This window comes from Somniosus microcephalus, unplaced genomic scaffold, assembly GCF_052327205.1.
Source record: "Somniosus microcephalus isolate GS21.2 unplaced genomic scaffold, FLI_Smic_1.0 unresolved_chr2, whole genome shotgun sequence".
Taxonomy (NCBI): Eukaryota; Metazoa; Chordata; class Chondrichthyes; order Squaliformes; family Somniosidae; genus Somniosus; species Somniosus microcephalus.
In genome coordinates, this window is record NW_028225180.1 from 81,378,504 (window position 1) to 81,392,516 (window position 14,013).

At 52.7% G+C, this 14,013-nt stretch overlaps 1 protein-coding gene across 2 annotated transcripts in view; it reads right to left on the reverse strand.

Moving 5' to 3' along the window:
- The window catches only part of dnajc4 (DnaJ (Hsp40) homolog, subfamily C, member 4), a 235,967-nt gene that overhangs the window by 130,043 nt on the left and 91,911 nt on the right, over positions 1-14,013 (reverse strand). The window lies entirely within an intron of this gene.

The window sequence follows — 14,013 nt, forward strand, 5'->3', positions numbered from 1 at the left end:
GGTGTGATCCTTCTTAAAGGCATGACGCCTGATTTATAGTCTACGGACCGAAAAGCGGATTGTGTCCTTTCTGTGATCGGTACGCCACAAGTCAATAAATACACTGAAGTTATAACGAGGCCACACGGCCCATTCAGCCTCCATGTGAGCATTAATACAAGAGACCAGTTTGAGGGAGATAATGATTATTGCCGATTCTGAGCATGCTTGTGGAGTTTGTTCAGCCTCTATCTGCCCCCCTCCTGCTCTCCTGGCTCACCTAACATCAATGACCAATTGTGAGTGTGAGCAGCTCTTTGGCCTCAGTTAATGCTGGTCTCAAAGCAGGCCAGCCAACACATTACCTCCGTCCCTCCCCGTGGGCGCCAGCTCCCTCTGGAGGTGCAGCCAAGATCAAGGACTTGGCAGAATGAGGAAAACTCAAACCCACGTGTCAAACCACGCGCGTCTGCTGTGCCACAGCGCTGGAACTCTCCACAGTGCATCCGAACACCTGCATCCCGTCTGCCCTGCTCTACAACTTCACCAGTCCCACTCACCACACCCGCAGAGACCTGAGCACAAAAATCCAGGCCGACACTCCCAGTGCCAGTCATCGCAAGAATCCTCCTCAATCGCCTTCTCCCAGTGGCCGAAGAGCTCCTCCCAGAGTCGCAATGCGGATTCCGCCCACTAAGGGGCACAATGGACATGATCTTCACCTCACGTCAATTACAAGAGAAATGCAGGGAACAGCACCAACCGCTGAACACGGCCTTCCTTGATTTCACAAAGGCCTTCGACACTGTCAACCATGAGGGATTATGGAGTGTCCTCCTCAAATTCGGCTGCCCTCAAAAGTTTATCACTATCATCCGCCTGTTTAACGACGACATGCATGCCATGATCCTGACCAACGGTTCCACCACAGACCCAATTCACGTACAAACCGGGGTCAAACAAGGCTGTGTCATCGCACCAACGCTCTTCCCGATCTTCCTTGCTGCAATGCTCCATCTCACCCTCAGTAAGCTCCCCGCTGGAGTACAGCTAATTTACAGAACAAACGGGAAACTGTTCAACCTACGTCGCCTCCAGTCCAGATCCAAGGTCGTCCCATCCTCTGTCGTCGAATTACAGTATGCAGACAACGCTTGCGTCTGCGCTCACTCGGAGGTCGAACTCCAAACCATCGTCAACACCGAACCGAACCGTACAAGAGCATGGGCCTTACTCTAAACATCAGTAAGACAAAGGTCGTGAGTGGTGGTGGACAATTAAACAGTTAACAGGAGGAGGAGGCTCCAAAAATATCCCCATCCTCAATGATGGTGGAGCCCAGCACGTGAGTGCAAAAGACAAGGCTGAAGCATTTGCAACTATCTTCAGCCAGAAGTGCCGAGTGGATGATCTAAATCGGCCTCCTCCTGAGGTCCCCAGCATCACAGATGCCAGCCTTCAGCCCATTCAATTCACTCCACGTGATGTCAAGAAACGGCTCCAGAACTAGCTGCACCCCTAGCCAAGCTGTTCCAGTACAGCTACAACACTGGCATCTACCCGGCAATGTGGAAAATTGCCCAAGTATGTCCTGTCTACAAAAAGCAGGACAAATCCGACCCGGCCAATTACCGTCCCATCAGTCTACTCTCAATCATCAGCAAAGTGATGGAAGGTGTCGTCGACAGTGCTATCAAGCGGCACTTACTCAGCAATAACCTGCTAACTGACGCCCAGTTTGGGTTCCGCCAGGGCCACTCAGCTCCTGACCTCATTACAGCCTTGGTCCAAACATGGACAAAAGAGCTGAACTCAAGAGGTGAGGTGAGAGTGACTGCCCTTGACATCAAGGCAGCATTTGATCGAGAGTGGCATCAAGGAGCCCTAGCAAAACTGAAGCCAATGGGAATCAAGGGGAAAACTCTCCATTGGTTGGAATCATATCTAGCACAAAGGAAGGTGGTTGTTGGAGGTCATTCATCTCAATCACATGACATCACTGCAGGAGTTCCTCAGGGCAGTGTCCTAGGCCCAACCATCTTCAGCTGTTTCATCAATGACTTTCCCTCCATCATAAGGTCAGAAGTGGGGATGTTCGCTGATGATTGCACACTGTTCAGCACCATTCGAGACTCGTCAGATACTGACGCAGTCCGTGTCCATATGCAGCAAGACCTGGACAACATTCAGACTTGGGCTGACAAGTGGCAAGTAACATTTGCACCACACAAGTGCCAGGCAATGACTATCTCCAACAAGCGAGACTCTAACCATCTCCCCTTGACATTCAATGGCATTACCATTGCTGAATCCCCCACTATCAACATCCTAGGGGTTACCATTGATCAGAAACTGAACTGGACCAGCCATATAAATACTGTGGCTACAAGAGCAGGCCAGAGGCTGGGAATTCTGCGGCGAGTGTCTCACCTCCTGACTCCCCAAAGCCTTTCCACCATCTACAAGGCACAAGTCAAGAGTGTGATGGAATACTCTCCACTTGCCTGGATGAGTGCAGCTCCCAACAACACTCAAGAAGCTCGACAGCATTCAGGATAAAGCAGCCTGCTTGATTGGCACTCCATCCACCACCTTCAACATGCACTCCCTGCACCACCGGCGCACTGTGGCTGCAGTGTGTACCATCTACAAGATGCACTGCAGCAACTCGCCAAATCTCCTTCAACAGCACCTTCCAAACCCACGACCTCTACCACTTAGAAGGACAAGGGCAGCAGACGCATGGGAACATCACCACCTACAAGTTCCCCTCCAAGCCACACACCATCCTGACTTGGACCTGTATCGCCGTTCCTTCACTGTCGCTGGGCCAAAATCCTGGAACTCCCTTCCTAACAGCATTGTGGGTATACCTACACCACACGGACTGCAGCGGTTCAAGAAGGCGGCTCACTACCATCTTCTCAAGGGCAATTAGGGATGGGCACTAAATGCAGGCCTAGCCAGCGACGCCCACATGCCATCAATGAATAAAAAAAAAGGTCCTCTACCAACCTGCCCCCGCCAAACAGTACTGCCCCCCCGATTATCAAAATGTACGACAAGGCCTTGGACAACGTGGACCACTTTCCATACCTCGGGAGCCTACTGTCAACAAGGGCAGACGTCGACGACGAAGTCCAACACCGTCTTCAGTGTGCTAGTGCAGCCTTCGGTCGCCTGAGGAAGAGAGTGTTTGAAGACCAGGACCTCAAACCCGGCACTAAGCTCATGGTCTACAGAGCAGCAGTGATACCCGCCCTGCGGTATGCCTCAGAGACATGGACCATGTACAGCAGGCACCTCAAAGCACTGGAGAGGTACCACCAACGCTGCCGCCTCGAGATCCTGCAAATCCATTGGCAGGATAGGCGCACCAACGTCAGTGTTCTTGCTCAGGTCAACATTCCCCAGCATCGAAGCTTTGTCCACGCTCGATCAGCTCCGATGGACGGGTCACATCGTCCGCATGCCCGATACAAGGCTCCCAAAACAAGCGCTCTACTCGGAGCTCCGGCACGGCAAGAGAGCCCCAGGTGGGCAGAGGAAACGCTTCAAGGACACCCTCAAAGCCTCCTTGAAACAGTGTAACATCCCCACCGACACCTGGGAATCCCTGGCCCAAGACCGCACAAAGTGGAGGAGAAGCATCCGGGAAGGCGCCGAACACCTCGAGTTTCTTCGCCGGGAGCAAGCGGAAGCCAAGCGCAGGCAGCAGAAGGAGTGCACATCAGCCCAAGCACCCCACCCACCCGCCCCTTCAACCACCGTCTGCCCCACCTGTGACAGTGACTGTAGGTCCCGCATTGGACTCTTCAGTCACCTGAGAACTCATTGTTCGTGTGGAAGCAGGTCATCCTCGGTTCCGAGGGACTGCTTAAGAAGAAGACGACGACTGAGGGAGCGCCGCACTGTCGGAGGGGCAGTACTGAGGGAGCGCCGTACTGTCAGAGGGGCTGTACTGAGGGAGCGCTGCACTGTCGGAGGGGCTGTACTGAGGGAGCGCCGCACTGTCGGAGGGGCAGTACTGAGGGAGCGCCGCACTGTCGAAGGGGCAGTACTGAGGGTTAGCGCCGCACTGTCGAAGGGGCAGTACTGAGGGAGCGCCGCACTGTCGGAGGGGCGGTACTGACGGAGTGCCGCACTGTCGGAGGGGCGGTACCGAGGGAGCACTGCACTGTCGGAGGGGCAGTACTGAGGGAGCGCCGCATTGTCGGAGAGGTAGTACTGAGGGAGCGCCGCACTGTCGGAGGGGCAGTACTGAGGGAGCACCGCACTGACGGAGGGGCAGTACTGAGGGAGCGCCGCACTGTCAGAGGGGCAGTACTGAGGGAGCGTAGCGCTGTCGGCGGGGCAGTACTGAGGGAGCGCCGCACTGTCGAAGGAGCAGTACTGAGGGAGCGCCGCACTGTCGGAGGGGCAGTACTGAGGGAGCGCTGCATTGTTGGAGGGGCGGTACTGAGGGAGCACTGCACTGTCGGAGGGGCAGTACTGAAGGAGCGCCGCACTGTCGAAGGGGTAGTACTGAGGGAGCGCCGCACTGACGGAGGGGCAGTACTGAGGGTGCGCCGCACTGTCGGAGGGGCGGTACAGAGGGAGCGCCGCACTGTCGGAGGGGCAGTACTGAGGGAGCGCCGCACTGTCGGAGGGGCAGTACTGAGGGAGCGCCGCACTGTCGAAGGGGTAGTACTGAGGGAGCGCCGCACTGACGGAGGGGCAGTACTGAGGGTGCGCCGCACTGTCGGAGGGGCAGTACTGAGGGAGCGCCGCACTGTCGGAGGGGCAGTACTGAGGGAGCGCCGCACTGTCGGAGGTGCCGTCTTTCGGATGAGATGTTCCTGGGACTAGGGACAGGGTCACTGGCAAGGCTTGGAAGCTAAGCAGAGCCAGGCCTGGTTAGTACCTGGAGGGGTGACCATCAGGGAAGACCAGGTGCAGAAGGTCACGGAAGGAGCCACGGGAGGAGCGGCTGGTGAGCAGGCCCGGGCGGTCGGCTGAAGATTGTCGGACAGGAGGAATGGTGGAAATGGAATGGCGGCGCGCACCGACGCAGTGGCTTTGCTTCTCCCAGTCATGGGAGCTTGCAAGATCACATTTCGTTGTTCATGTACTTGTGCAATGACAATAAAGTTGAATTATTATTATTATTAAACCCGAGGCCCCATCTGCCCTCTCAGGTGGATGTAAAAGATCCCACGGCCACTATTGGAAGAAGAGCAGGGGGAGTTCTCCCCGGTGTCCTGGGGCCAATATTTATCCCTCAACCAACATCACTGAAACAGACGATCTGGTCATTATCACACGGCTGTTTGTGGGAGCTTGCTGTGCGCAAATTGGCTGCCGCGTTTCCCACATTACAACAGTGACCACACTTCAAAAAGTACTTCATTGGCTGTGAAGCGCTTTGGGACATCCGGTGGTCGTGAAAGGGGCTGTAGAAATGCAAGTCTTTACTTTTAAAACAACAAAGTAAAAATGCTAATAATTACAGAAAGTGGCTCCTTGGCCTCGGCCTGAAATGGCGGTTTGGAGATTGTCCTGCCACATGACCAGGGCCTGAGCTAGAGCGGTCACCCACCAAGAGCAAACTTCCCACAAACCCTGCGTCCTCGAGGCAGAAGCAGACCGTACTGCTGTGATTGACCGTCACAGTGCCACGGCGCTCTGCGCTTTAATCGTGCCCAGTCCCTTTTGGCTCCGCTGGAAGCTGGCAGCTGTCGGCCCAGTCCTGCAGGATTTCGGTCCCACATTCCCCCCAGGCAGCAGGGCACGCAGACCCAGTCAAGACCTGCTGCTCGGCCCTCAAGGAGACTGCCCAGGATTTGGATTACGAAAGGAAGACAGTTTGCAAATAAACCTCAAACTCAAAAGGTAGCATTCTTCTTTCACCGTGTTCGTACATTACAACAGTCTCTACACTTCAAGAGTACTTCATGGCTACCCTGTGGTGTCTCTTCGTGTGTCAGTCTCGAAAGAAAGAAAGACTTGCATTTATATAGCACCTTTCACGACCAGCAGACGTCTCAAAGCGCTTCACAGCCAATGAAGTACTTTTGAAGTGTGGTCACTGTTGTAATGTAGGAAATGCGGCAGCCAAGTTGCGCACAGCAAGCTCCCACAAACAGCGATGTCAAAATGACCGGATAATCTGCTTTACTGATGTTCGATTGAGGGATAAATATTGGCCCAGGATCCCAGGGAGAACTCCCCCTGCTCTTCTTCCAATAGTGGCTGTGGGATCTTTTACATCCACTTGAGAGAGCAGACGGGGTCTCGGTTTAACGTCTCATCCGAAAGACGGCCCCTCCGACAGTGCGGCGCTCCCTCAGTACTGCCCCTCCGACAGTGCGGCGCTCCCTCAGTACTGCCCCATCAACAGTGTGGCAGTACTGACCCTCCGAAAGTGCAGCGCTCCCTCAGTTCTGCCGCTCCGACAGTACGGCGCTCCCTCAGTACTGCCCCTTCGAAGGTGCAGCGCTCCCTCAGTACTGCCCCTCCGACAGTGCAGCGCTCCCTCAGTACTGCCCCTTCGAAGGTGCAGCGCTCCCTCAGTGCTGCCCCTCCGACATTGCAGCTCTCCCTCAGTACTGCCCCTCCGACGTTGCAGCTCTCCCTTGTAGTGTATGTACCCGTCTACCTTTAAGAGAACTATTGTATGTAACCGTTCACCTTTAAGAGAACTATTTTAGGTGTGGCACTACTTTGTTTGGCTTCTGTATACGGTAATACCGACGGTGACCACACCAGTATATAAGTGTTGTGCCAGGAGTTATTGGGCAGATTCGCCCTGACCTTCGAATAGTAAAGTCCTGTTTTAAGTTACTCTTGGAGTCTGTGTATTAATTAACTAAACAACCCACAGACTTTACAGTGGCGACGAGTCCGATCGTACCCTGCGGCAACAATAATTCCGAAGCAGTTAACGAGCGTCGAGAAGAGGCAACCGCCCTCGTCATTCTGCTGGGGGAAAACTCGAGTCTGCAGAGCTGGAAAGGAGGAAGAATTCAGAGACAAAGACTTCCATCAGCAACAGGCACTGACTGTCCCTTCTGCCACGGTGAGGAGTGAGCCGATCAGCACGAGAAGCAAGGCGGCCACGGTGACTGTGAGTAAGGGAAAGTAAAAAGAATAACCGGAGGATAAGGGCGGTGCACTCGACCACGGTCAAGGGGGAAAGGAGCCGGACAGAAGTCGGGCCCAGAGGCGCTGAGACTGGGGCAGCGTGGAGCAAGGAAGCCGCGGTACAGACAGGCTGGGGACGCAACGGCGTCGTGAGACAGCTAGACCGCGACCGGCGAAAAAGGCCGGGCAGCGACCGAAGCCACGAAGCGCTGCGACCGGGAGCGTAGGTGCGGGAAGATATAAAAACTCAGCCGCAACCGGGGAGGGAAGCACCGGACTGCGAGACGGCTGGGAGAGGCGTTTGGGAGCCGAGCGAGCGGGAGAGGCAGAGCCGACCAAGGGAGACTGCGCGAGAGCCAGTCCAGCGGCTGAAACTGTTCTCCGTCAACGGGGTGTACCCAGCGCCGGTTGCCTTGCCGAGAAAAGGGAAAGCACTGAAGCCGACGCGCAGGCTGTGAATCTAAAAGCCAGCGGCCGTCGCCTGTGGGGGAAAGTGTACCCCTCCCGCTAGGGAAGAAACGCGGGAAGCCGCCATTAGGCGGGGAAGAAGACAGAAGCGGGAAACCGCCATTGAAGTGGGCGGGGAGAGAAGATAAGCGCGGGAAACCGCCATTTTCGCGGGAAAACCGCCATCTTAGAGAAAAAAAAATAAGTTAAAGAAATAATTCGGGGTGTTATCAGAAAGAGAGGAAGATGCCTAAGCGTGGTAACATCAATGATTTTAATGCCGAGGTAGAAGACTGGGCCACGTACGTGGTACGCATCGAGATCTATTGTGAGGCCAATAAAATAGAAGAAGATGACAAAGCTATAACCTTGCTAAACTCGATGGGCGCGAAGACATACGGGCTCTTGAAGCATCTACTATCACCAGCTAAACCGGCGGATCAGACTTTCGATGATATTGTGGCTGTTCTGAAGGATCACTTGAACCCCACACCGTTGATGTTGGCGGAACGATTCAAATTCTATGCGAGAACGCAACGGAAAGACGAAAGCAACGCAGAATACTTGGTCGAACTGCGTAGGCTAGCGAAATACTGCCAGTTTGGAGGGAATCTGACAGAGGCATTGCGAGACAAGTTCGTGTGCGGGTTGGCAAAGGAAGGAACGCAAAAGCGACTACTCGAAGAGAACGACCTTACACTTGACAGGGCTGTCCTTATTGCAGCATCGCACGAAGCCGCAGCGAAGGGAACTGCGGAAATGCAGCTAAAGACAGCAGCACTAAGTGTGGATCAAATTACCTCGACAACAACAAAATGCTATCATTGTGGGAAGACAACACACGACCAGAACCAATGCTGGTTTAAGAACCAGGAATGTAGGAAATGTGGCAAACTGGGTCACATAGCTAAGGTATGCCGGTCAGGGAAGAAGACCAACAACCAAAGGACCAACAACCAAAGGAAGCCATCACAGGAAAAGTACAACAAGGTACACAAGGTGGCTGAGAAGAGTTCAGACGAACAGAATTCAGACTCAGACCCAAACGGCCAGGAGCTGGGTAGTCTGAGAATTCACAATGTGAGTAAGGAAGCTGACCTACAAACTATCTGGGTCATGCTAAAAATAGCTGGAATCCAAGTGAAAATGGAGTTGGACACTGGATCAGCTCTATCAGTCATAAATCGAAGGGATTACCACCGGCTATTCTCACATATACCCTTAAGAGATACCAAGTTCGTATTGCAGACATACACGGGGCATAAAGTATACCCCATGGGAAAGATAAGAGTCAAAGTGAGAGATAGGGGTAAAGAACACCCAAGAATGAACTTATACGTACTACATGAGGGAGGACCACCACTTCTAGGACGGGAGTGGATCAAGAAAATAGACATGGAATGGCACTATCTAAAAGCCATAACGAGTGAGGACTCGGTGCAGACAATCAGCTCAGATTCTGAAACGGATGACGATAAGACCAACCCAAATATGAAAGACAAGGCTGAAATGGACTTGCCGACGAAGGTTGGAAAAACGAAGGCATGCATAAAGGCTTATGCTCCAGAGAAGAACAAAGTTTCAGAACAGAACTCCACCGAACAACGACAACCTAGTTTGACAGAAAATTCTGAGCCTGTTCAAGTTACGGACATATCCATGACGGAAGAACACCGAGCTCGGACTCAAACTTATTTCAAATTACGACAACAATTAGAACAATTGAGTTACCGTCTCGTACAAGAGATGAAAACAATGAAAAAGTTCTATGACACCGAATGGGACAATCTGGAAAGACAACAGAAGCAGCTAGCTCAAGCAGAGAGCGACCATAGAGCCATCATGACCAATTACCGATCACATCTCCCTTATGCTGTTCAGGAGTTAGAATATTTGCAGGAAGAAGCAAATGAAGAGGAATCTTCAGGAAACCCAGGAAGAGCGGGATGAATATGAACGCATGAAGAAGTCTCTTCAGGAAAGATGTCTAGGGAGGGAACAACAGTCGGCTAACGTCCAGTTGGGTACGGAAGAAGTAGCAGGCCCTCTCGCTAGACTAGCTCAGGACGACACCGAATATTACCATGACCTGTTGAGTGACACGGAATATTACGATGACTTGGTCTGCCCAGCTTGTGATGAAAACTCCCAAAGTGCAGAAATCAGGATGAAGCACTTAAAGTCTAAGGAACATAGGGAGATGGTGGCGCTACAGCTGGCAGCGGATAAGGGAGCCCCGAGAGTCTCCAAGAAGCAGAAAAGAAAAAGACGAAGCAGAAGACGATAACCATCTAAATCATTATCACTTCTATCAGATCATGCACGTGGGCCCCACGAAGGGGGCCAAATCAGTTGGAAAGTAGGAAAAATTACCAAGGCAGTCCAGCTGTTTGTAAAAGTCAGCACTGCTGGTTCAGCAGGACGGAAGTTCAAGCTGTTAAGCCAAGGGAAAGACTATTGGATGAGTCACGCTAGAAATGTGAACCGGCTACACCACAGAGATGTTGTTCGGACCGAGTCAAGACCAGAGACTGAATCTGTGAACTGTTCCCGCAGAGACTGAATCTGTGAACTGTTTCCCGCAGAGACTATATCTGTGAATTGTTTTACATGAAGTTGATTATATGTTATGTTTAATGGGGAATAAGTATGTTGTAAGCTAAAAAGGGAGGATTGTAGTGTATGTACCCGTCTACCTTTAAGAGAACTATTGTATGTAACCGTTCACCTTTAAGAGAACTATTTTAGGTGTGGCACTACTTTGTTTGGCTTCTGTATACGGTAATACCGACGGTGACCACACCAGTATATAAGTGTTGTGCCAGGAGTTATTGGGCAGATTCGCCCTGACCTTCGAATAGTAAAGTCCTGTTTTAAGTTACTCTTGGAGTCTGTGTATTAATTAACTAAACAACCCACAGACTTTACATCCCTCAGTACTGCCCCTCCGACAGTACGGCGCTCCCTCAGTACTGCCCCTTCGAAGGTGCAGCGCTCCCTCAGTACCGCCCCTCCGACAGTGCGGTGCTCCCTCAGCACTGCCTCCAACAGTGCGGAACTCCCTCAGTACTGACCCCCGACAGTGCGGCACTCCCTCAGTACTGCCCCATCGACAGTGTGGCAGTACTGCCCCTCCGACAGTGCGGCGCTCCCTCAGTACTGCCCCTTCGAAGGTGCAGCGCTCCCTCAGTACTGCCCCTCCGACAGTGCGGCGCTCCCTCAGCACTGCACCTCCGACAGTGCGGCGCTCCCTCAGCACTGCACTGGGAGTGTCAGCCTGGATTTTTGCCCTCAAGTCTGTGGAGTGCGGCTCGAACCCACAACCTTCTGACTCAGAGGTGAGAGAGAGAGAGAGCTACCCACTGAGCCACGGCTGACACGGCAGTGAGTGAGAGAGAGTGTCAACAATATTCAACAGCAGATCAAATATCTAGTGAGAAGAGGGACTGAGGGAAGGTGAGATATTAAACAGCACTGCGTATTTTGTTTCTGGGTTATTTTCTACCTTACAGTTCAGTCTGTAACTACTTTAATTCTACAGCGTATTATTGCTTCACGTCAATTGTCCCATTATAACGCGTAATAAATCTGGCAGCTTACAGCTGAAGCCACGGTCGAGTGCTCGATCCCATTCCATAGCCAACGCGAGGAGAGGGTATAACCAGTTAGCTGAAACGCAGGGCAGAGTCTTACTATAAATGACCTCGTCACAGCCCAGGTAATGACAGTGTCTGGGTCACAGGGAGCAAAGGTTCAGCAAACTGCAGGACGTCTCTTTTAAGACAAGGCTCGCTAAGTTTCAGATTTACCTCCGTCCACTGGCATTCGCTGCTTCCCAGGGCTTGATTTTTCTTACCCTGCTGTACAGCTCAGTCAAGTCGAAGGGCTGAGAGTGAGCTGCTGGAATGACTTGGCAGGGAATCGCCCAGCTCGTGTAAGTATAGTGGCCGCATGAGGAACAAAGAACGCTGCGTTACATATGATAGCATGGTTCAGACCGTTCGCGCTTTCCTAGTTGAGTAACATGTCCTAATCCATTATAATTTAAAAATTCGCCCTTCAAAATGTTTCGCAACTCCTCCTCCTCTACAGAGAGCGAATATCAAGAATGTTTTCCAGGATTATTTCATTCATTGCGCATCTCAACAGTACGTTTAACCTTTGGCTGAATTCTGCATTCCTTAACATGAAAGAAGTGAATTCTGGGCAAAGGAACGATTTTTATTCCAGCTACCCAGTAGCAGCGGCAAACATTTCCAGGTTAGATACAGAGTAAAGCTCCCTCTACACTGTCCCATCAAACACTCCCAGGGCAGGTACAGCACGGGTTAGATACACAGTAAAGCTCTCTCTACACTGTCCCATCACACACTCCCAGGGCAGCTACAGCACGGGTTAGATACAGAGTAAAGCTCCCTCTACACTGTCCCATCAAACACTCCCAGGGCAGGTACAGCACGGGTTAGATACAGAGTAAAGCTCCCTCTACACTGTCCCATCACACACTCCCAGGGCAGGTACAGCACGGGTTAGATACAGAGTAAAGCTCCCTCTACACTGTCCCGTCAAACACTCCCAGGGCAGGTACAGCACGGGTTAGATACAGAGTAAAGCTCCCTCTACACTGTCCCATCAAACACTCCCAGGGCAGGTACAGCACGGGTTAGATACAGAGTAAAGCTCCCTCTACACTGTCCCCATCAAACACTCCCAGGGCAGGTACAGCACGGGTTAGATACAGAGTAAAGCTCCCTCTACACTGTCCCATCAAACACTCCCAGGGCAGGGACAGCACGGGTTAGATACAGAGTAAAGCTCCCTCTACACTGACCCATCAAACACTCCCAGGGCAGGTACAGCACGGGTTAGATACAGAGTAAAGCTCCCTCTACACTGTCCCATCAAACACTCCCAGGGCAGGTACAGCATGGGTTAGATACAGAATAAAGCTCCCTCTACACTGTCCCCATCAAACACTCCCAGGGCAGGTACAGCACGGGTTAGATACAGAGTAAAGCTCCCTCTACAGTGTCCCCATCAAACACTCCCGGGGCAGGTACAGCACGGGTTAGATACAGAGTAAAGCTCCCTCTACACTGTCCCATCAAACACTCCCATGGCAGGTACAGCACGGGTTAGATACAGAGTAAAGCTGCCTCTACACTGTCCCATCAAACACTCCCAGGGCAGGTACAGCACGGGTTAGATACAGAGTAAAGCTCCCTCTACACTGTCCCATCAAACACTCCCAGGGCAGGTACAGCACCGGTTACAGAGTAAAGCTCCCTCTACACTGTCCCATCAAACACTCCCAGGGCAGGTACAGCATGGGTTAGATACAGAGTAAAGCTCCCTCTACAATGTCCCATCAAACACTCCCAGGGCAGGTACAGCACGGATTAGATACAGAGTAAAGCTCCCTCTACACTGTCCCATCAAACACTCCCAGGGCAGGTACAGCACGGGTTAGATACAGAGTAAAGCTCCCTCTACACTGTCCCATCAAACACTCCCAGGGCAGGTACAGCACGGGTTACAGAGTAAAGCTCCCTCTACACTGTCCCATCAAACACTCCCAGGGCAGGGACAGCATGGGTTAGATACAGAGTAAAGCTCCCTCTACACTGTCCCATCAAACACTCCCAGGGCAGGTACAGCAAGGGTTAGGTACAGAGTAAAGCTCCCTCTACACTGTCCCATCAAACACTCCCAGGGCAGGTACAGCACGGGTTACAGAGTAAAGCTCCCTCTACACTGTCCCATCAAACACTCCCAGGGCAGGGACAGCATGGGTTAGATACAGAGTAAAGCTCCCTCTACACTGTCCCATCAAACACTCCCAGGGCAGGTAAAGCACGGGTTAGATACAGAGTAAAGCTCCCTCTACACTGTCCCATCAAATACTCCCAGGGCAGGTGCAGCACGGGTTAGATACAGAGTAAAGCTCCCTCTACACTGTCCCATCAAACACTCCCAGGGCAGGTACAGCATGGGTTAGATACAGAGTAAAGCTCCCTCTACACTGTCCCATCAAACACTCCCAGGGCAGGTACAGCACGGATTAGATATAGAGTAAAGCTCCGTCTACACTGTCCCCATCAAACACTCCCAGGGCAGGTACAGCACGGGTTAGATACAGAGTAAAGCTCCCTCTACACTGTCCGACAGTGCGGCGCTCCCTCAGTGATGCCCCTCCGACTGTGCGGCACTCCCTCAGTACCGCCCCTCCGACAGTGCGGCGCTCCCTCAGTACTGCCCCTCCGACTGTGCGGCGCTCCCTCAGTACCACCCCTCCGACAGTGCGGCGATCTCTCAGTACTGCCCCTCCTACAGTGCGGCGCTCCCTCAGTACTGCCCCTCCTACAGTGCGGCGCTCCCTCAGTACTGCCCCTCCGATAGGGCGGCGCTCTCTCAGTACCGCCCCTCCGACAGTGCGGCGCTCCCTCAGTACCGCCCCTCCGACAG